Genomic DNA, 25,207 nt, shown 5'->3' on the forward strand with positions numbered 1-25,207 from the left:
GGTAATCTAGGAAGATTTCATAGGTAAATTTAGCAAATAGGGGGAACAAGGGAATTTTCCGATAAAGCTTGAAAATCCAGGGAAATTCACGGGCTGACTGCTTGATCAATATAAATGCTTAAACGTTTCTTTGTTCTTCAGAAATGAACCAGTACAATAGCAATGGTTTGTGTGTGTTTGTTCAAAGTAGCCTATTGTTGGATAGATTTATTTGTGTGTATTCTTTGTTTTAAAAAAGTGGTGAAAGTAAAAGAAAAATAAAAGCAAATAGCAAATGAATAAAACAAATATGGTTGGCACTTCCTTTAATATAGCTAAATTAATCTTATTACATAATTTCTATCATACTAATAGGACACTAAATAAACTAAAGAAAAGTTTATAAGAAAAAAAATGTTTCAGTCGAGAGAAATTTTCTTAAGGAAGCCTACGAACACTGCGTGCGTGGGTATTCTAGTAGGTTCTCCCATTTCCAGTGGCGGATCTAGACCGGAGGAGGGGGAAGGGCTAGCCCCCCTCCAGTTTTTTGAGTGACAAAAATAATTTAAGCGATCATTTATATAAGCTATAGCTTTATTTTTTTTTCAAAGTTTATAGTAAAGATGATATACTTGTCATATCCTAGGTTCTGACCGCCCCTCCCGCACATTTTAACTTCTAGATCCGCCTCTGCCCAATCCCTCCTACTTTCCTCATTTCATCATTATCATGTACCTCATCATTACCGCCTCCCTTAGCCACTGTTCATAAATTAGGAGGTTAACCTTCTATTTAAAAATAAAAACTAAATTTTTGTTCAGTTATTGGAGACCTTACATCAGTCGACAGATCACATTGAGCTGAACAAAATTACGTTCTTGAGGATAAATTCTCATGCTTAGTTTCTGAGAAATCAAAAAAACTAATTTTTGTGACTCTAAAAAGAATGTTGTTCAATACCGATTGTAATTAATAGTTAGTAATTAATTAATAGAGTTACTAGTTTAAATTGTGATTTATTTATGAACTATTAAGTAGCAAATTCTAGTTTAATTTTTTTGCCTAACGGTAACACATTTATATTCCTTACGCTTATACTACTTTGGAAGCAAAAGAGTCATTAAACATATAGCGTTAATTCATATGCCATTATTTAAGTTGAGAAACAGTCTAGTGGTTACAGCGTTGGACTCACGTCCGCGTGGTCTCGGGTTCGATTCAGAGCGTTCCACCAACCTCGTGAGGCAAACTGGGGAGTCACGTGAATAGAGGATATAAGATTCGTAAGATATATATAAGATTCGTAAAAAAAAGTCTTGAAATTGTGTTATGCAAAAAGGTTTAAAGATTGCCCCGAAAAATGTTGGTAGTCTTTATTTTGTAATTTTCCAACAAAAGTTTATTAGACTATGAATGAAACTGAAGAATAAAAACTGAACTTACTTCACTGAAATGAAAATTAGAAATAAAATATTTAAGTTTAACGTTCCACAATTATGCCCTTTAGACTAAAGGTGACGGATGGTGAAAGCAAGTGAATGATGATGGAAGAATTTTGTGGAATGATAATGTAGGAGGAAACGTGAGTACCCTGAGAAAATCCACAAACACGATGTTGTTCACCACAAACTTACATGGTCGGAGATCGAACCAGGGACCCCACACATTAGAGTTAAGGAGCTCTACCGCTGAGCCAAAGTGCCCCCAACTTACTTTACTGTAAACACATGTAAAACTGGAATTAAAATTTGGTAGCAGGCTTTCTCAAATCTGCTTCATATCACAAACCCCCTTTTCTTGCATCCTATTCCCAGCGATACCGATTTCCAGTATTTTTTTTCTTTTTTACTATTTCACCTATCACTTACACCTATATTTGTATTTTTCTTGTATTTCAATATACAGTGTCTCACCAGTTTAATCCCTCATTTATTCCAATTCTTTATTTAAATGATTCTTTGTTTGTTTAATATATTTTGTTGTTTTTGACAAAATATATATAAAAATAAAAAAAATATGTCTACCAAAACAGAAAGTTCAAAATAGTCTTTAAAAGTAGTCACTGTTGGTAGTTTGAGGGGAAATTACCTTAATCTAAGAAAAGTTTGTGGGTAAATTTAGCAAAAAGGGGAAAAAGGGATTTTTTTCGAATAAACCTTAAAATCCAGGAAAATTCTCGTGCTAACTGATTGACCAATTTTAAATTTTACTTTGTTCTTCAGAAATAAACCATTTCAATAGCAATAATGTGTGTATGTATATCTGTTCAAAGAATCATAGTCCGCACCCTTCATTGGCTGGGTATATATATATATATATATATATATATATATATATATATATATATATATATATATATATATATATATATATATATATATATATATATTTGTAAAAAAAGTGAAGGGAAAATATAAAATTGAAGCAAAAAACAATGCGGTTGACACTTCCTTCAATATAGCTAAATTAATCTTATCACATAATTTCTGTCATAGCAACTGGACGCTGAACAAACTAGGGAAGTTTGATTTAAAAAAAAAAGGGGAGGGGGGGAATTTTTTGTCAGTCGACGGAAATTTTCTTACGGAAACACACGAACACTACTTCTAGACCCAAATATCATTATCTTTTACACCTCCCTTCGCAATCTCTAGCGTAACAAACTTGGACATGTTGAAATATTTAAATATTTTACAATGATGATTAATCAGAAATAAAAGTGTATACTACAAAGGGAACCCCCGGACTACAACACACTTTAGAAAATAAGAAAATAGGGGATAGAGAATCGCAATTATGAGCACACTAAACTTCATAAATTATTATATAGGGTGGCCCAAATGTAGGTATACACCCCTGCATTGATCAAGTATAACATTCTAGCTTATAGGTTTATTTGCTTCGGTTGTTTCAAGCTTAAGATATAAGTAAAAAGACATTAAGAGCAAATAATAAAGAAACTAAGTCTACCGGATGGATGACAACAAGAAATGATATAAAAAGCAATGAGTTGATCAGTACGGGACAGTATATATATAACTACTTTTGGGCCACCCTGTAGAAAACGTAAGAGAAAAAATACTCTCAAAAACTATAGTATAATTTCCAACTCTGACTAATACCTCTGCCACCCACAGATAAACTAACACGACATGCATTGCCCGGAGGAACGGAATTCCACTCTAAGACAGTGTTTTCTTTCTCGCTTTATGACACACACTAACACATATGCTCAGTACATAATACATATAGATGGATAATACATATATAAATATGTGTATGTAGAATTGTTCAGTTCTTGTATTTTGTGTTTCACACACACACACACACACACACACAAAACAAAACAAAAAACACTAGCACTCAAAAGTTCTCAATTCTTCGTAAGATCTCTGGGAAAACGAAGAAAAAGAATATTTAAAAAAATGTAATTACTATATTTGGTCTAATGCACATGTAGGTACTTTAAATAAATCTACTGAAGTCGATTTACAGTTTATGTGCGAAGTTCATACACATAAGATTTCTCACCAGATGTCTCGTCGGTCACTATGAAGTTGAGACAAAATTACGTATTAGATTTAGTTAACAGCTTAGTAGTAGCAGACATGGTTTCAGTCTGCTTGCTAGATTTTTTTACTTCATTTCTTTTCATGATGTTTTTCTTAAGAGATGAAAACTTACCAATGAAAATGCCTATAGCACTTTATTTCGAAAGAGAGAGAGAGAGAGAGAGGGAAGATATTTTATTACACTTTTAAGGCTTTTTCGTGTAGTAATGGGTTTTAAAGTTATGTATTTTTGTGCAAAACTTTACATTTTCTAAGTTTGTAAATTTACTTTTAAAAGGAAACCGAATACTTTATCGTTAGAATAGAAAATTTACCCTGTCTCACTACTACAATTAACAACACAATCTGGCCCTTCCTCTTTCAGCCACTTGCTCTGAGTCCATTTTGAATTCGTGTTTCTGTTTTATGTTTACTCCATTTTACTCCATATAAAATGAAAGCCAGCGTCCTGATAGAAAGTAAGGCATCAACCATCTATCTATATGACTCTCCTCCTTGAAGTTAGTAATCTATCACTTCTTTAGTAAATATCTTTTTGTGACTAATAAGGGCCAGTCATTATGTATGGAAGGTGTTTCTAATTGAAGTGTGTGTTTCTCTAATGCTATCCCAGAGAGATAACAGTGCATTCTCGTTAGCCAACTATCGGAAAACTTGTGCAACCTATATGGCCAGAGCGAATCTCGGTCCAAAACAGGGATCCAACCGACTGAAAACAATGCTTACTTCTCTAGGTAGCTATGTGTATTAAAGCAATTTTAACTGTATTAAACTTTTTTCTGAAACGCAGGATCATCTAACAAGATTATCCTGCCTAGTATCTCCTGTGCTGTGTGTCTTTTTTCTCTTCTTTCTGCGACGCCTAACTTCTTTGTGCTGGTTGGGTACTGCAGCTCTGCTTTCTTCTCTCTGCGTGAAGACTGCTTAGTTGTCACCTTTAGGTACCCACAGCCGAAAGCTCTTCATCGATGACAGTTCCATCTTCCACTAACCGAGACAATATCGAGACCCCAACAATTTTGAACGTAAACCAAAGATTTAAATTAAAATAAACCCAATAGTAAACACTACACGTTCACATATGGAGAACCAAATGTTTTAAGTGAACACTAATAGTGGAAGGGACATAAGCCAATCAGGTTTAGCCATGCTCGCTTGTTTATCGGCTTCACTGAATTACTTTGACAAAGACAAATATGGGTGAATCATCTATATTATAATATCCTTGGATAATACACTTACAAATAGTCTGTCTAGTGTGTATGATGTTGCAAAAATCTGTTACAGATTGCTTAACTTCGTAGATCTGAAGATAGTTGATTGTCTGGATTCAAGTTTTTCAAATCTTTATAGTTCTGTAATTTTATTGTTTATGATCATTAGCAACTACACTTTGGAAAACGATAGGCCTACACCTTCAGAGATGCCATCTAAATTTGCATTCAGGTCTTTTACAATTCATTTTATAGTTGGAAAGCATCGATTCTAAGGCTAAGAGTTATAAATCAAAAACGTTTATCTTTTCTGAGATGGAATTTTCCAAATTCTACATATCGAAAAATATATACAACAGTTCCTGCCTGCATATCCAGCAGTTCAATAAAAACATTTTCTCGTCTTCCATGTCTGCCATATTGCATTCGTGGATTTTGATTTGATCTTGGGTTTAGGTCCATTTCAGCAGCGATACTACAGTTTAACATAGAATCCTAACCACGTAAAGTCCCACCAGGAATCGAACCCTGGTCTCCCATGCCAAAGAATCGAACGCTAACCGCTTAGCCACTAGGAGCACTTGGATGCATGGAAATGAAAGACAGGTTCGTATTATGTGAATCTAACTTCTTATAAGCTCTTTCACACTGCTAAAAGTAGTGTAGTTTATGGAAAGCACATGATCCAGGACTGTTTTGATCTTAGCATAAATTGTCAAGTTAGGCGATCAGTTAGAGAAAAATCAGTGACATACACAGAATTTCAACAGAAGCTTTAAGCACTAAGCTGATATTGTTTCAGGACTCGCGTGCATTTTTATCTACAGAGCTAAATACAGTAAATATCAATTTTTCCTTAATATATTGTTAAAGAGTGGAGTTAAAATCCGGAATCCGCTTCCCTTGCGTACTCCACTGGATGATAATATTCATTATAGTAACCGCAACGACTCGTGAAGCCTGAGATCTACACCAATTATAGAAATGTTCTGCTTTACGTGTGATACAGCAGAAAATTTTGGTGCGATTCGTGGAACTGCCTTCCGAACAAGCACTTGAGAAAACGTCAAACATCGTAAATTCACCTTCAATTTTGCCAAACTTTGAAGACATGGTAAACGAGTGATAGAAAATACCATTTAAAGAACTATAACATGAATTTTAACAACTATTCGGATTAAATGCTAACAATTATAACAGCAAAAACCATAAAACAACAAAAATAAAACAAAACTTAGTGTCAATCTGATAACACTCTGCGCTCAAGAGATGTTATCCATAAAGCGAGTCTGGAACTGAGTCACGAGGCTGGAAAAGTTTCATGGATGGAGGTTGATGGCTCGAATACATTCTCGTGTTCTATAGGGTGGTGAGATCGATAGATCTAGGTCAAGCTTCACGATTCCTTGCGATCACTTCCAACAGGATTAGATATCTGTCCCATTAAGACATGGCGGTAAAGCACTGGCTGGACTAAGATATCATAATTGGATTCCGAGCTGTAACCGTATGGAATGGAAAGCCTCTTCAGTTCCCAATATATCATATTAGTTTCTGTAATGGTCTCTTTGAGGTATGTTTAAGCAACAGATAGTGTTGTATTAAAATATATATATATTAGTTATTTGAAGAGAAACGTCGTAAGTAACGGTGCTACAGCAATGAATATATGGTATAGCTGTATAATATTCATGTGAATCTCACCAGTTGCTTCCCACTGTGCATTGCTAATATTGGACATCATGTCGATGAAAATCTTAGTAAAAATTACTAAGTTTTCACCTATGTGTTCAAATTTTTGATTCTCTCTAAGCAGGACCACGTTTCGAATGGTTGCAAGAAATAAATAATATATATTCTGGCAGCACAACATTGTTACACAGATTTAAAGAAGAATCAAAATTAGTTTAAAGTTCTTCTGTCTTTTTCTTTCCCAAAAAAAGTAAATGTAAAAATACTTTACAAATATTTATTAGCTGACGGCAACTGTTATACAAAGGTAGTACCTTAGAACTTTTTTTTTTTTAACTGTTGTTTTGGGAAATTATACAGCATCAGCTGTTTGCTAATGTTTGGGAAGCGGACACATCTGACCTATCCCCTCCGGTTTACTTCATTTTCAGACTAAAATATTCTTCATTCTCTCTCTCTCTCTCTCTTTCTCACTTTAGAGCGCACACGCACACGCGCGCAATTACACATTCCCACAATACATATCTTTACACCAACACCTTTCACGAACTCGCCGCCAACATGTTAGTTACGGGGGCTTGGCAAACGAAGGAGAAAGAGAGAGAGAGAAGAGGGGGACAAAATTTCGTCTGGGGCTTCCGGACGGCATGTCATGCCACCCAGGGTATATTTCAGTGTTGCCATATGTAATAATAATAGAATTACTTGTTTAAAAATTTAAAAATGCTTTTAAAACATATTTTATTTAGATATTTAACTGGTGATTGTAGAATGTAAATACATACGAGGCGCTGTAAATGTTAAGGGTGCATTCAACAAAGACTTATTTACAGAATAAAGGAATAGATCTCATACAAAATTTGGAGTTAGACAAAACATGGTCCTTTGATTTTGAAACGAAATTTCAAGCGTAATTTCATGCGAGTCTCACAAAACAATATATATATATATATATATATATATATATATATATATATATATATACCAATGTTTAAGTTTATCAGATCTCGAACAAGAGCGTGGTGGAGAGAAAGTTTGTTTAGATTTCCAATCAAGTCAGGTGGATTGAATAGTAGGTTCAAGGTCGCCGATTTCTCTGTAATTTTGGGAGGGTCCATTCAGATGTGTGTTTCGTTACAGACAAGGGTCTAAGAAGGCATATGTAAGGATTTTAAGGCAGATTGAACTCAAATTATGTCAAATATTCATGAAAAAATACATATAACAATAAAAATACATTTCATAAAAATTCATGGGGCCCCACATGAGCATTGGGGCCCAGGGCCCCGGCCCCCGGCCTCACCAGGATCGGCGCCCTTGAGTATATTATTTCATTTAAGAAATAATAATAAAAAATAAAAATGCACTATTACTCCTTAAGTAATGCAATATCGTAGTATGTGTTAAAAGCGAAAACAAGTTGGTGAGCAAACGTTTAAATTTAAAACTTTGAACGTCATGCAGCTGTACAAAAAGAAATATATACAGGGTGTCTTAAAAGTCCCCTGACATAGGGTAACTTTGTTATTATCAGAGTTACAACAAAATGTAAGAAGGAAAATCGTCTCCAAATATAATGTTTTCAATCTAAAGTGAAGATTTTTTAATGTTTTTTTTAATCGGACGAACCGTTTGGGCTGTACACTCTTTATGCGCCCAATGTTGAATGAAAATGCAACGTTGGCGTTTAACAGGACCCAAAACATAAGTGAATGAAGTGATTGTCTTTCACGCTAACGTGTCGATGGCCAACCCCCATTTCAAATATGCCCCTATTCACCATACTCTTACAAGATTTATTCACCTTCCGGTAAAAAAAATGGCAACATTATAAATACGAGTTTAAATGTTGTTCTAGTACACCTTTCGTATACTTCTCGTGACACAGAAGGATTTTGATAACTTCTAGATGAAATTAAGGCGCGGGGGGGGGGGGGAGAATCAGGGTATAAATTTACAAAAAAAAACAGGAAAATCTTTTCGTGAATCTAAACAATACGAGAAAGAATTCTTATGGCTGGTTGTCAAGTTACATGAATCTTGTAACTGCCTTAAAAAAAAAATTCTCCATGTAAACATAGTCTTGAATGGAACATAGAACATTTTTCTCCATCTTGCATGGAGTTGAACAATGTACAACTTTCTGGAACGTCTTGCTTGCTACCTGCTATCGCCCTCCCGCTGACATAAAGAAAAAACCAGTTTCGCCGCTTCCAAAACAACAGATTCTTTTGGACAGGAAGGGGAAGTGAGCCAAAATACACATTTTTAATGAGGAGGCTCACTGTTTGTCCACTAGAGTGCAGTGCATGGGAGGAGGAGATACCTTGCTTGCTTTCAGGAAGTTGTAACGTTTAAACAGTAAATAGAAAGATCGGGTTGCAAATTTTCTTTCTTTCTTTCTTTTTCTTTTCTTTTTTTTTAATGACAGCTACAAGATTCATGTAGCATGACAATGTTTCTTTTACAGAAGCAAAACAAGAAGAAACTTTTATAAAACTTAAGGAACGAGAAAATAATTTCTTGTTTCGCCTCGCCTCGTGGACAGCACTAACTCTAGGACATGTAATTTTGTGGACATGTGAATATCATGTCCGTGAGTTTTCACGTGGTTCGTTCCGCCCTCTCTTACACGTTCAATATTCGTTAATAATCCTCCTTTAACTTTACGGTGAACTTACCATTCTGAGACGTAAAATCCTAAAATTTAATTAATTAAATTTAATTTTAAAAGCCTCCGACCAGTGGCGGATCTACCCCGGGGCCCAGGCCCATCCAGTTTTTTGAGTGACAAAAATAATTGAAGCTATTATTTACATATTTTTGAAAGTTTATAGTAAACACTTGATATACCTATCATAGTCTGGGTTTTGGCTCTCCTTCCCTCCTCCAGTTTTAACCTTCTAGACCCGCCTCTGCCTTCGATCGTCTTATTTTAAAGCAAAAAAAAAAAAAAAAAAAAAAAAAGCTTGAATTCACATTTCTGCTCAGATAAGTTAAAACGAAGTGTCACTTCAGAATTTGCCAGGGGGTAAGGAAGATTGTCCATCGACATGGGTTTTAACGTTTTTTATTATACAATTTACTGGAGAATTTCAGTAGCGTCATTTCAGATTTGGCTGGGGGGGGGGGGGGCAAGACCACTTGATATAAGCAAAATTTCGCGTTTTTCACTTACTTACTACTATTCTATTGATAAAATCTATATAAATCTCAAACTCAGGTGGGCAAATGCCCCTCCCTGCCCCCCTAAATGACGCCCCTGGGGAATTTCTTCCATGTCCTCCCCAAAAGATACCCTTAGGGAAAAGTGATGCTGAAGAATATTTTAATGCTGACACGAAACATGTATAAAATTACCAGTATTACATTCATCAATTGATCTTCGACAAACAACAGACGGGTTACTGTATACAGGTTCTAGAATAGTAACCAATTTTTTTGCAATAGTAACTAGTTTCTGTGGTACTACTAACGCTGCTTATCCTGGCTTTGCATCTGTTTTTAAGTTTTTGTCGCTGTAGGTGGGCTGTTGTGTTCATAGGGAGAGGCAGAAAGACACCTTCTTCTGCTTCCAGTATGCTCGGACACAAAACCCAGTTTTCATACCTGACCGTGCGGATGTCTCTATTACCAGCTAATAGCCTCGACAAGGTGAGCCTACTAATAACACCTTTGCTCTGCTGGAAGTGGAAGGGAGGATGTAAGAAAAAAAGAAGTTTCCCGAAACTCATCCTCTAGCGGTGGAGAAACGAACTAATACTCTTTCCTGTTGGAGATTTTCTTCATTATTTTTTTCTTTCTTTTATGTTCATGTCAAGTATTGTCAAGGTTGCCAGATATAACGAAATTCTGAACAAGTTTGCTTTATGGAATTACCCAGTGGCGTCTCTTGATTGTAACATATAATGAATTTTTGGTTGAGTATTTTCGCGATCTATATATTAGTGGGTGGCGGATGTAAATATCTCGGCTTCGAATCTGGTGACTGGCCGATCTGACTGAGTTTTTTTTTTTTAAGATTTCTTCTTTTGATCCACTAGATGAATACCAGGATAGTACCTTTAAATAGGCCTATAGGTCCTAATGCACTTCTTTTCCATTGTTTTTGTTATTTTGGTTTCTTATTATGTTTCCAGTATAACCCGGCTTCGTAGTCCGTATCTGAAAATTTGTTAAATAAATATGCTCTGACAGTGATGTAGAATTTCATTAACGGAGAGCTTAAACACAATTTTCTTTTCTTTTAGGAGAAGTGAGACTAATATAACTCTCTATATAAACATGAACGTAACTAACCTACGTTTGTGACTTCGCACCGCTTGAACCATCCGACCGATCTCGACTAAATTTTCAACATAGATGGAGTTTGGGTCTAGGATGGTTTTTATCATTTCACTTTGACGGTACAACGTAGGGCAGGAGGAGGAGGAAGATATTTAAAAATGACCGAAATTGACCGATTACATTATGACCAAAATTGACCGAAATGACCGTATCGGATCCAGAGTTTTCCTGGTCGCTGAGATGAACAATGACACTTCCGTTGCCGTTCAAATCAAATTCAGCCCCACAACATGGGGGAGGGGAAGATATAAAACTCATCGAAAATTATCGATATTAATGCCGAATCCATAGTTTCCGTGGTCGCTGAGATGAAGAGTGACATTTATGATGCCGTTGAAATTCAAATTCAGCCCACAATAGCAATATTTTAGTTTTTACTGTAATTTTTAAAAACACATGACATAAGGAGTTGTGCATTTAAAGTTTTTATTTCAACCCAGCCAAGCAGGTAATCAACGCTAGTATATATATATATATATATATATATATATATATATATATATATATATATATATATATATACTGTATATATACGAAGCGGAGGTATAAACATGAAACCAACACTGTGCTGTGATATACTAGTTAATGCAGTTTGACATTAGTAATTAAAATGTTACAAATAACAAGGACATTTCAGTTTTCGTATGTTATTTTTAAAATTGAATATTCCCTTTCTTTCATTATTTTTTATTCCTTTCTGTACATTATATTATAGCTTGGTTACTTCTTTTGGGTAGTTGGAGCATAGCATCCTTTTTCAGCACCTAGGCTATGTCAGACGTAGAACTACAGTTTAAGGTGGAATCTAATCTTTAAAATTTCAAGGATCTTTCACCGAAAATAGATCCCGGAACCCCGTGCACGAAAGACATGCATACTAGACCAACAAGAAGAGCTGTACATTTTAGTAACATCCTGATAGCCATGAAGGTGTGAAAAATTGTTGGCTGATCTCATGATATTTTGTTACCTGGTGAATCTTGTAAAATCCTGGAAATATTTGGAAATAACCAAATCTCTCTTGGTTTTATCCAAAACGAGTAGTGTGATTGGCATCAACACTTAAAAAAATTGCTGTAGCGAAGTGTATCGTTATTAGTCTTTTAGGTGCTATTTTTTTTTGGGGGGGGGTCACTTCATTCCGTATAGCTTGATCTTATTATCCACAGCTGTGACCTCGAGAGTCAGTAACGTCTCTCAATAAAGTGGGAGACATGTTTTATTAACTAATGAACAAACGCTCCATATACACTTGTTAAAGTCATTACACAAAGAATAGGTGGCAGTGTCACAGTATTGACCAGGAAAAGGAGTTTAGTTTGTCAAACGAGAAATTGAAGTTTAAATTTTTCTATTCTCCCACACCTCACACTTCATTTCGCATTCAAAATCTTTAGTAAGATAAATGAATGTCGTAAAATAAAAAAATATTTTCAATTCTTTAGTTTTTCTTTTCAGTAGTCATTTTCATTTAGTTTCATTTTAGCGTTGTGTTTCGTGGACAGACTAGTATTTTACATTCTGGGCATTGTACTAATCCGCCGATCACAATATAATGTAGGTGGTCTATCAAGTAAAGATGATATTGATAATTACTCCAATAGGAATACTTGGGGAACTTATATTTGATTGTAGGTGGTCTATCAAGTAAAGATGATATTGATAATAACTCCAATAGGAACACTTGGGGAACTTATATTTGATTGTCCATGTCTTTGGATCAGATGGATAGACCCTTTCTATCAACGAACTTAATTCCAGGATCAAATGGATAGACCATTTCTATCCACGAACTTAATTCCTGGATCAAATGGATAGACCATTTCTATGAACGAACTTAATTCCTGGATCAAATGGATAGACCATTTCTATCAACGAACTTAATTCCTGGACTAAATGGAAAGACCATTTCTATCAATGAACTTAATTCCTGAATCAAATGGATAGACCATTTCTATGAACGAACTTAATTCCTGGATCAAATGGATAGACCATTTCTATCCACGAACTTAATTCCTGGATCAAATGGATAGACCATTTCTATGAACGAACTTAATTCCTGGATCAAATGGATAGACCATTTCTATCAACGAACTTAATTCCAGGATCAAATGGATAGACCATTTCTATCCACGAACTTAATTCCTGGATCAAATGGATAGACCATTTCTATCAACGAACTTAATTTCTGGATCAAATAGATAGACCATTTCTATGAACGAACTTAATTCCTGGATCAAATGGATAGACCATTTCTATCCGCGAACTTAATTCCTAACTTTTAACCCTTTACATCCTGGCCAAAATTGATAGTGATCCATCAAGTAATTCCTGAGATTTTGTGTCTCCTGGACGGGCGGACAGAAACACTGATAAACAGGGTAAATATATTAAGGAGTTTTCGGTAGAGCAAATTCCTTACAAATTATCAACAAAAACTCGGGGGAAAAATAAAAGAACTTGATCAGGTACCAGTCCAGCGTTCTCTTGGCGAAACTAATGAGTAAACCTTTACATATCTGGTTCAAGATATCTAACCACGTATTTTGAATCTGAGACCTCCTGATTATCAAACAAGAAACCACTAATTTATTTACGCCTGATTATAGAAGAGGGCTAGTGGCTCAGCCAGTGTAGTCAAGCTTTCTAAGACGTTAGACTGACAATCCTGAGACAAAAGCTGTTGGGGATTCAAGTTTCTCTGTAGAGCATGGTCGAATTTTTAATTAACCTCCAATTTCTGTGTTCGTGTCCTTATTGAGTCTCTTCGTCCTGATTAATGAAAAAAAAAAGAGAATAATAAGAGTCAGTAAGATTAAAAAGAAATGATACGAGAGATCTTTGGTTTGATCACTGATTTTGTAATCTTGTAGTGGACAATGTTATGTACGTGCTGTTCTATTGAGGGGATGTTCTCAATTTCCTGTCCCTCTGTGAATTTCTGTTTCCACCAATTCTCTTTAAAGGCACTTTAAAAATTTCATTTTTTTTTCTGTTTAATCTACGCTTTATAGTTTGAGATAAAAAAAAATACTTGTATTATTTCTCCTTTTTGTAAAAGAAAATACATCATGAGAAACCCTGTATAAGAAAAAATTTCGAATTCAATTTGTAATGAAACCATTATTGGGAATACTGCTGTAGAATCCCAAGCCAGCTCAACAGATGCAGTATTGTGGTAGTTGATTATTAAGAATCCCATTACAATCCACAGTTTAGGAGCAACAGATGTGAAAACCTATTCACCCATTCAACACTGCATTCAACCCTTCTGTTGCCTTTTATAAACGGGGTCCTTGGAGAATCTATTACATACTCGGTGAACAAAGGCTGGGCTGTTGATTAATGCTTGTCAATACCCCCTCTCAAACAACAGAATGCTTGACAAGGAAGGGAATTCCGGTTTATATATATCTATTAACGGAAAATGTAAATTATTATCATTATTTTATTGGAAATTGGGTTCTACTTCACAATACGAGAATGACCCCATCCTAAGTATCCCATATCATGATTCTTAAATCACTCAACAAACTGAATATTACATTATTCAACAATGACCACAGGGATGGAAAGCAGCTTCCCAATTTAAAGAAAAAAAAAGTCAGGCGAAGAATGAAAAGGAAAGCCCACCTTCAACTCCTTTGGGCTACGTTTTCTGGTATGTCATGATCTACGTCCATTTGCCCAGCAGGAGGGACCACAAGATCTTTTCCATGGACCTCACCTTTATGTCGCTCCAGGTGGTACGACCTACCAACCTTTTACCTCCATCAGGACATTTGCTCAGGACTCCCCTTCTTCCTCGTCTAACAAACTCTGCAATCATTTCCTCAAAATTGTTATCTATAATTCAGTGATCGTATCCTAAGTATTAGTAGATTTTTCACTGTCGAATACACAAGAAAAAACTAAAAAAAAAAAAAAAAAAAAAATGATTAGCATCACAGACATGCGAAACAGACTAGTGGGTTGGGAGAAACAAAAATAATCCAAAAAATAAACTTTTAGTTGGTATATACACTCCTACTTAAAGTTCCATATTTGAATGTGGTGTCATTTCGTCTTCACAGTTACCTTGAGTGATTCTCATTACTTTGGTCAACTTAGATGAAATAAACTAAGGCCTTTCTCCACCCCTACCCCCCAAAAAAAGAAAATTAAAATGAAATGTGAAACACATCATAGATATTTTGAAAATTACTGAAATTCCATTTTATTCTGAAAAAAAAAATTTTTTTTGAGATTTAGGAAGCGCGAAGGGATGATACCCAAAATTTCCCTTCCTAGTTATAATCTTAAAGTAAGTACACTTTTATTCGCTTCTAAAGTCTTTTTAGTTAATCTAACCAATCGTAAGCTATTTTGCGGGTACTATTGGAGATCAAGTACCCGACTTAATGGTAAATATCGGATTGAACATTCTAGGGGATATCGGGGCCTATTTGAGCATAGTCAGAGACAAATTGATTTTACTGAAAAAATATATTTTGACATCATAACTCATGATGTCAAAATATTAACAAATTATCGTAGTAATATATCAAGGAACTAAAATCCTACTATAACTTAAAACCGATAGTTAAAAAAAAAAAAAAAGAAAAGAAAAGAAATTTTGAAGTAAAAATGGCGGAAGATGAATCTTGGAAAAAGCACGTAGATATTTGGACCTCTTAGGACTAGGAATTAGATTTCTGTGCTTTCGGCATCTATGGTAGTGTTAGCCCATTACACATATGAGGGATGACGTCACAATGCTCAGACAATTTAAGAGGAAGAAAGGAATGAAGAAGAAAGGAAGAGGACTAGGACTATTATGCTAGGCACCATCCCGACGTTTGCCTGATGTGAATGAGGAAACATCAGAGAAAACCTCACTCAAGATGGCTGGTCTTAGGAATCGAACCCGGGACCGCTCGCACCACAAGCGAGAGCATTAGCGACTATGCTATACGGGACCACTTAAGGAAAAGAGAAGAACTAATCAAATTTGTCAACAACATTCAAAAGGAACTATAGAGAATGCTGTTACAACTGACTGCAATAGCAGCAGTTCATAAGATCAGGGCTATTGATTCACTGTTTGTGTTGCATCAAGAAACAAGAAAGTCTAATTCCTTCAATATGTATGCGGCAAATGAAAGACAGACGAAATTCTGTTGGTCCAACAAGAGACTATAATGGAAGACAATCTCTATGAAAATTTGTCAGAGACTGAAGCATGTCTTTTCAACACAACAATGAACTGAAAACCAGAAAAGAAAAGGTTAGGTTAATGAATTTGGTAGTTTTTCAGTTTGGTTAATCTGTCGAAGAAAAATTTGTTAGCAAATAGGAGTTTTAGAACAGAGCAGTAACCCGCAAAACCTCCTGTGTGGGCTTGTATTATGGAGTATATTCACTTATTGTTGTTTCTCTCTGTGAGGGAGGTGATTTAGCCACCCGAATAAGTAGAAAAAAAGAACAGTTGAGCAGCAGGAGCCAAAAATAAACCCTCTGCATTTAGAGTGAAGAACTTCCTCTACTTCACATGACTTCATCCATTCTTTCATATTAAATAAACCGTTAAGTAGTGAAGTTCCCTATCATAATGAACTTCCGGCGAAAATTCTCCACTAAAATTCTAAACAATCACTTGTGTATTTTCTTCCGTTCTATGCTTGTAAATAATCTACGAAATTTTCGTTTTTTCCGGACCTTTACACTTAACATTAGAAGTAACTAAAAGGAAACTGGGGAAGGCAACTTGTAACGTCTTGCCAAATCATAGTCAAATTGATGACAGTGAACGAATGTAGTTTAGTTAATGATACCCGTCCGCTGTTAAACTTGAATGCTGTTTTTAACCCTCAGTACTTGTATGTGTGTGTGTGTGGATGTATCAGCAAAATAACAGGTAACTATCATGCTTGGATAAGTAACTGGTATCTTGATATTCTCCCTTTCTGGCCTGCTGTGAAGTCCAGGGTCTTATAGTACCGTAGCTGAGGAGACAAGAGTGGATACTTTTTATTTAAAGAGACGAAAAAGGACAGGTATGATTATGTTAATCTTCATCCCTTCAAACAGCCACTGAGGTCAAGTGGGGCATCTTAGCAATCTTAAGAGGCTTTTGGTAGATACTTCTTTTTTTTTTCTGTTCTGAGTCCTCGGGTCTTTTACCAATGGGACCTCACTCTCATATCCTCCCCCCCACTCCCGAATATCTCTTTACAACTCTACTTTTCAGCATGAATTTTTCGGCTTGTCTTTTCCGTTGTCCCGCTCTCTCCCACTTAAAAAAAAAAAACTGACAACAGTACATATACAGCCAAAGCTACTAAAAATGAATTGAATAAGACAGGCCAGAACAGAAGAAAATAGAGCTAAGTTCTCTTCTGCCCACTCGGACAGAGAGAGAGAGCTTCTTACCTTACAAGAACGGAAAGAATGAAAGCAAAAAGGAACTGAAGTGTCACTTCTCACCAAACATGCCCTGTCATTTCGTTTTCGTTCACTTTGTGTGTGTTAAAGAGGGCCATTTTTGTATAAAGATAAGATCCTATATTGCTACTACCTACCTGCTGCATCCAGCCGGATCATCTCTCTTCTTTCTCCTCCTCTTTTTCTTTCCTACTCCTCTGATGATAGTCGCCTACCTACCTTTAAGAAGACATCTTTTAAGGATCCTTGGTTGATACATTTCAAACCCTTCTTTTTTTTCTTTCTTTTCTGTCGTCAATACGGACACGGAAAAAAAGGAGAAGGGAACAAGGGGACATCAGATATTATACATATCTTTTTTCAAGTTCTCAACAGTAACAAATGTTTTCTCTTTTCTTTTTTTTTCTTCTTCTTTAAATCTTATGAACAGTAGCTAAACGACAACTAATTGTTTTGTGTGTATTATAATGCTACAACAGATGTCATAATTATTGGATATCTTTCAAGTACTTAAATGGGATTGAACATTGTTATGAGCTTATTTTGTTGAGAAGAAAGATAAAGAAAAGTAAGGAAAATAATAAAGGAAAAGAAAACAACACACACAAACACACACATATACTTCAGTTTAGTTATTTCTTTATATTCTTTCTTTCATGAGAACTTTAAACGCAAGCGAAAGAGCACATTCTTGTTCTAAGATCTTTCTTATACACTTGCAGTAAGCAACTGGGTTGATTTTTTTTTTTTAAATGCACAATATTATGTCCACTAATCAAAATCAGACGCTGCTAGCCCTGGAACTTTTGTTTCCTTGGGAGTAATGCTGTCATTGCTGTTTGTTTCCCTAGAGGACCAAACCTAAAAGAAAAATTTACAGGCAATTAGGAAAACATAAAAAAATATTGTGAAGAGAATTGAAAAATACTTACAAACGGAAAGCATAGCGTTTAAAGGAGAGAATTATTAAATTGTGCCTACTATAGAAACTGCAGGAGAGAACAAATGCCTACTTATCTTTTGGTACGTATATATATTTAATGTGTAAAATGAATATTTTTACCAGGGGAGGTGATGAATTTCACTCGTAAACGCATCCAGCCTTAACACACACACACACACACACACACACACACACACAAATATATATATATATATATATATATATATATATATATATATATATATATATATATATATATATATATATACAGGGTGACCGCGTGACTATGTTACAAAATTTAAGGGATGATTCCTGACACGGAAACAAGAAAAAAAGTTCAAATAAACTTTTGTCCAACGTACATAATTTCGGAGCTACAAGGTGCCGAAAGCGTGGGAAACTGACATTCAAAGCTCTATAGCTCGACTATGGTGAATGATAGAGCTAATGCGGCATGGTCACGTCAAAGACACCGAAGCTGCTGTATTCAAAAATGCTTAGGTCGAGATCGTGCAATTCGTGCACAAGGGATTCCCCAAAGGAGCGTAGGGATTCCCGGATAATCTGTCAAGAAAGATGGGTCGAAAAGGATACGGATGAATAGCTGTCCCAACTGCTAGCAATAATGCGTCTGTACTAAGTCGATATCTCGCACAAGCACAAAGTGGCGAACAGTTTTATACGTGCCATGTGTGGTTGCATAACGCGCACTAAATAAGAATGGGGAACATGAAAGGAAAATGTGAATAATTTAGTACAAATGTTAAATACATGATATTACGCTGTCCTATCATTTAATAAAAGGCAATAGTCATGAAATGTTCTAAAATGTTGTAAAAGGATCACACTATTAGTCTTTCTTCCATGTATTGTTGTCATTGAAAACAAATAAACAAAACTGAGCGAAACAACCATAATGCAAAAGAGGTTGTTTCCTAAAAACAAAAGTCACAAGAATGGGAATAATGTCTTCAATCAACATTTTACAGCAGGATTGAATGCAGCCAAGAACATCATCAATTACCTGTAAACGAGACAAATCTCCCAATTATCCTACAATAGGTGATGGACATGGCGTCCCTCTACTTCAACACAGGCGTTACAGCGTCGCAGTAAGATCTGACGCATCCGCTGTAACAACCCAGGATCTGTTCTTATAGTATCACAGACAGCGAGTATTCGTGCTAAGTTCTTCTGCGTTGTCTATAGACGTTTCATAGACAAGTGTTTTGACATGACCCCACAAGAAAAAATTAAGTGGATCAAATCTGGGGAACGTGCATGCCAATTACAAGGACCGCCTCTTCCAATCCATCTGTCACGAAACGTTTGATTCAAATACTCTCGAGCACTAGCTGAAAAGTGGGCTGGGGCGCCATCATGTTGAAACCACATCCGTTGACGAACACCGAGAGGGACATCCTCTAATAACTCTGGAAGTATGTCTCGCAGGAATCTCGTATACACTGGTGCAGTTAATCGTGGTGGTAGTAAATATGGACCTATTATCTGATCACTGATAATACCCGCCCACATATTTATGGCGAATCGGTCTTGGTGGCCCCTTTCCACAATTGCATAAGGATTTTCGTCTGCCCATACATGACTATTGTGACTATTAAATATCCCGTCTTTCGTAAAACAAGCTTCGTCGGTGAAAAGCAGGTAGGAATCAAACTGTGGATCAATTACAGAGCGTTGGGGAAACCACTCTCAAAACCGAACGCGAGGTTGAAAGTCAGTTGGACGTAAGGCCTGAACCCTCTGCGGGTGATAGGGGTGTAACTGTTGCTCGTGTACTACTTTCCAAACAGTATCTTGTGCTACTCCCCTTTCACGTGCTACTTTCCGGGTACTTACTGTTGGGTCTTGGGTGAAACGGTCAAGCACTTGTTCTTCAAAGTTCGGAGTACTTGTGGTTCTTCGTCTTCCTTGGTCGTAGTATTGAGGTTGTAAATTCCCCGTGTCTCGTAAGCGTTGAAAAAGTCTGGCAAACATAGTATGGGCTGGATGTCTTCTTTCTGGATACTTCAGTCGATATAACCTATTAGCTAGTCGACTGTTGCCATTTGCTTGACCGTATACAAATATCATGTGCGCAAGTTCTGCTATCGAATACTCCATTTGATCTCACATTCGAACAAGCAAAGCACAAACTGCACTAAGGAACTCGTACGCTACGAACAAAACCACATGAAGAATGACCTTCCACCTTCCATAACACCTTCTAGTAGGGTTGTCTTATACTTTCCTTACCTTCGATTGTTTTCTACGACAGAAGGAAGAACAAATGCTTGTGATCGAACCTGCAAACTGTGGTGTACTTCAGGTGATAGCACCGTCTGTGAAAACAAAATATCTTCTAAACGATAACAATACGACATGTTAAGCATTCTAGACAAAATCTCGGAATTAGTCCTGCAAAACATCGGAAGCAGCGACTAAAACAAACGTCCTGATAAATTGTTTTTCCTTGTTCTTTTTCAATGTTCGGGTAATGCACATTACGGCTAATGATAAGAAACGGATATTTTACTGTTGTTCTCTGGCAGTGGTCAAATTAACATGGGATGGCGGAAAAATCCCCCTCTCGTAAAAAGTATCCTCGGCTCGTATCATCAAATGAAATAAAGTTTCTGCCTGGAAGAAAGCACCCATATCCCCCGGTTTTTCCCCTTAGTTTTACTTGCTTTCAATGACAAAACTACATGAAAGAAAACAATGATAGTGTGATGTTTGTACAACATTTTAGTACGTTTAATGATTATTCCCTTTATTAAACGCGTCTATACGTACAATGAACAGGACAGTGTACTATCATGTATTTACCATTTGTACTAAATTATTCACATTTTCCTTTCATATTTTCCCCACTCTTATTTAGTGCGCGTTATGCAACCACACATGGCACGTATAAAACTGTTCGCCACTTTGTGCTTGTGCGAGATATCGACTTAGTACAGACGCATTATTGCTAGCAGTTGGGACAGCTATTCATCCGTATCCTTTTCGACCCATCTTTCTTGACAGATTATCCGGGAATCCCTACGCTCCTTTGGGGAATCCCTTGTGCACGAATTGCACGATCTCGACCTAAGCATTTTTGAATACAGCAGCTTCGGTGTCTTTGACGTGACCATGCCGCATTAGCTCTATCATTCACCATAGTCGAGCTATAGAGCTTTGAATGTCAGTTTCCCACGCTTTCGGCACCTTGTAGCTCCGAAATTATGTACGTTGGACAAAAGTTTATTTGAACTTTTTTTCTTGTTTCCGTGTCAGGAATCATCCCTTAAATTTTGTAACATAGTCACGCGGTCACCCTGTATATATATATATATATATATATATATATATATATATATATATATATATATATATAGAGAGAGAGAGAGAGAGAGGGTGGCCGATTTTAATCTTTCCACGAAAATGTATCGGAAACGGTTGAACATAAATGAACTGAACAAAAACTCAAATACGAAATACCATGGGGTAAATCGAATGGGGATGTCGCGGTACACCCCAGGACCGCTCCTCAAGGGGGCCCGGGGCCCAATTTTAAAATTTTAAATGGAAACATGGTGTGAGTAACACTTTGTTCGATAGATATTTAAAAACTAAAAAGCGATGTTGCAAAAGATTTTTCATATCGGTCACCGTATTCAAAATGGCCGCCAAGATATGTTACCCATATCAGATAAACATCCAGCAGCACTACTTTGAAAACGGTTGAACATAAATGAACCAAACAAAAGCTCAAATAGGAAAGCCATGGGGGTACATCGAACTGATGTTTTCGCGGCGCCCTCCAGGGCCGCCCATCATGCGGGATCAGGGCCCAACTTTAAAAATTTTAATGGAAACATGGGTAAAGTGATACCTCGTTCGATAGACCTTCAAACACTAAACAGAATTGTGACAAAAGATTTTTCATATCGGTTGCCGTATTCAAAATGGCCGCTAAGACATAACGCCTATATCAGATTAAGCGTCCAGTACCACTAATATGAAAGCGGTTCGAGATAAATGAACAGAACAAAAAGTGAAAGAGGAAAATGACATAAAGCACGTCGACTGATGTCGTGGTAACCCCCAGGGCCGCCTTTCAATGGGGACCTAGGGCCCAACATCCAAATTGTCAATGAAAAAAAACATAGGTCAAGTGATATCTCGTTCGATATATCTTTAAAAACTAAAAAGTGTTGTGGCAAAAGATTTTTCATATTGGTCACCGTATTCAAAATGGCCGCCAAGACATGGTGCTTGTACCAGATAAAAAGTCCAGTACCACTAATATGAAAACGGTTGGAGATAAATGAACAAGATAAAACTCGTATAGGAAATCACAGAGGGTATTTACCATTCCACGTCTCGAGAATAATCTAACGGAGAAAAAGATTATTAAAGTGTAAGTGACATAATGCTAAAGAAGAAATCTAATTCTTAGAAAATTATCTTTCCGATCTCCCTCCGTAAGTGGGTGAAGCGAAAATGAATGGTAAAATCTCAAATGAGAACCCCACTTTTACTTGCAATAGGTATGGTTTGTCTGAAACAGTTGGGTGTACAAGTGACTGGTACTGTAATGAACCAATATTGTGCAGACGTCTTTTGAGCAAAACCAACATTTGTACACGTTGTTCTAAAATTGCATTGTTCGACAAATTGATTTCGCATTTCAGTTGATTCATTTTTGCACAAATGATTGCCTGCAATCAAAATGGAAGATACTATTTAACAAGAATTTTACCTACTTCTTTTTTCATTACAGACATCTATCTGTTCTAAAAACACATTTAAGATAATTTTGTTGTGTAGATACAATTTACAAAAACTAAGGTTCTCATTTGCAATTTCATCGTTCCTTTGCGTCCCCCTTAACCCACTTACGGAGAACGTTGGAACGATGATTTTCTAGGAACTAGATTTCCTCCTTTGCATTATGGCACTTCTACTCTAATCATCTTCTTCTTTGTTGCAACATTTTCGAGCCCTGGAATGACAAATACCCTCTGTGATTTTCTCTAGGAGTTTTATTCTCTTCATCCGTTGTTATCTTCAACCGTTTTCATATTAGTGGAACTGGACTTTTTATCTGATACAGGCACCTGGCGGCCATTTTGAAAACGGTGACCGATATGAACAAACTTTTGCTACAACGCTGTTTAGTGTATGAAGATCTATCAAACGAGGTATTACTTGACCCATATTTTCGTTTAAAAATTCTAAGTTGGGCCTGGGCCCCCATGAAAGGCGGCCCTGCGACACAGCGACAACATCATTCGATTTGTTCCATGGTTTTCCTATTTGAGTTTTTGTTTAATTCATTTGTGTTCAACCGTTTTCATATTAGTGCTACTGGACATTTATCTAATACAGTTAACATATCTTGATGGCCATTTTGAATACGGCCATTTTGAAAAATATGAAAAATATTTTGCCACATCGCGTTTTAGTTTTTAAAGATCTATCGAACGAAGTGTCACTCGCCCCATGTTTCCACTTAAAATTTTAAAGTTGGGCCCTGGAAGGCACCGTGACATCACCGTTCGATTTGCCCCATGGTATTTCCTATTTGAGTTTTTGTTCAATTCATTTATGTTCAACCGTTTTCGAGATGTTTCCGTGGAAAGATTAAAATGGGCCACCCTATATATATATAGTAGAAACTCACTAATTCGACTCCCTATATCTCATACCTCCATATTTCATATAACTCGACGATTTTTTTTTAAATCACTAAGTTACCTTTGTTCGTCTGGAACTCGACACTTTTCGGTAATCTATTAATAGCTAGAACCTAATAATTTCTAATTTTTCCTATATGATGCAAACAAGATATATTACTTATTAATTTCAGTAAATATTTACGCATGTTTTCACTTTTTTTTCTGTTTGAATATCGCAAGGATTTCTTACGAAATTCATTTTCTTTTTTAAGTTTTGTCCTACGAATTTGGTGACAGATTTCGTTCTTTTCGTGGAAATTCCAATCTACTCCACCCCCTTCCCCGCTCTCAGTAACGAAGTCTGTCTCCGTTGCATTCGTGATGAAGCCACATAAAAACAAAACAAAATAAAATCTTTAAGTTTAACGTCCCACGTTATGCCGGTTAGGCTAAAAGGAGACGGTGATAATGAGAAATGAGTAAAATGGTGGAATGAAGAAAGTGGGAGGAAACGGGAGAACCGCGAGAAAACCCACGAGCACTGTGTTTGTCCACTACAAAGTCCACACGGCGCGAGCTGGGATCGATCTACATTCGACTGATATAATAATAAAGATTCATCATTATCAGCAATCATTATTACGCGTTTTTAATGTGAACCGTGTTTCTATTGTTACACTGTGCATATTAACTACTGAAAAATAACTCGAAATATGCAGTTTGCTTATTTATTTGTTTATTTGTCAACACAACAGGCATATGCCCAGTTAAAGTGTTGAAATATTATAATACCTTTTTACAACAGTTTTTTTTAGCGCTTTACAGGACATTGTACATATATCAATTTCATCATGTTTTTGATATAATTTGTTATAGAAAGACTGATGATAACAATCAAGGTAACAATGATAACAAAGAAAAAATTTGATATATTTTTCAGATTGATGACTTCAGATTATGTTGGCCCTAGTCTTTTTGCAATAAAAGAGATCTGTATTTCTAACTGAAGGAACATGGAAGTATAATGAAGTTATAAAGTTTGAACAATCGAATTCATTTTGAACTATTTTTTGGAGGAATGTCAGATCGTCAATATCAGGGGTGCCCACAAAGGAGGGCTATGACGTAAACTGTGTCATTTAAATATTTGGGGGTTAAAAATCTACATAAATATGTTTGAGGGGTGTAAAAATTAATCGAAAAGATTTTTTTAATGGAAGAACACCTATGGAAAGACAATTGGGGGGAGGTGCGTCATGGACATAAGGGGGGGCACCACTGGCAATATTACGCCTTTGTACTAATGAACAAATATTAAATTTGCCTACCAGTGTACTATGGTTTTCAAGTGAAGGATAAATTCCAGTT

General features: G+C 36.2%; 1 protein-coding gene across 1 annotated transcript in view; it reads right to left on the bottom strand.

The window, feature by feature from the left end:
• Positions 1-17,881: 17,881 nt before the first annotated feature.
• LOC145686707 (uncharacterized) overlaps positions 17,882-25,207 on the bottom strand; it is a 106,529-nt gene continuing 99,203 nt past the window's right edge. The window contains exon 3 of the transcript XR_014131641.1: positions 17,882-18,088. The gene's annotated coding sequence lies outside the window, so the exon portion shown is untranslated. The remainder of the gene's footprint in view (positions 18,089-25,207) is intronic.

This window comes from Thermobia domestica, chromosome 1, assembly GCF_964235325.1.
Source record: "Thermobia domestica chromosome 1, izTheDome1.hap1.1, whole genome shotgun sequence".
NCBI classification, from domain to species: Eukaryota; Metazoa; Arthropoda; class Insecta; order Zygentoma; family Lepismatidae; genus Thermobia; species Thermobia domestica.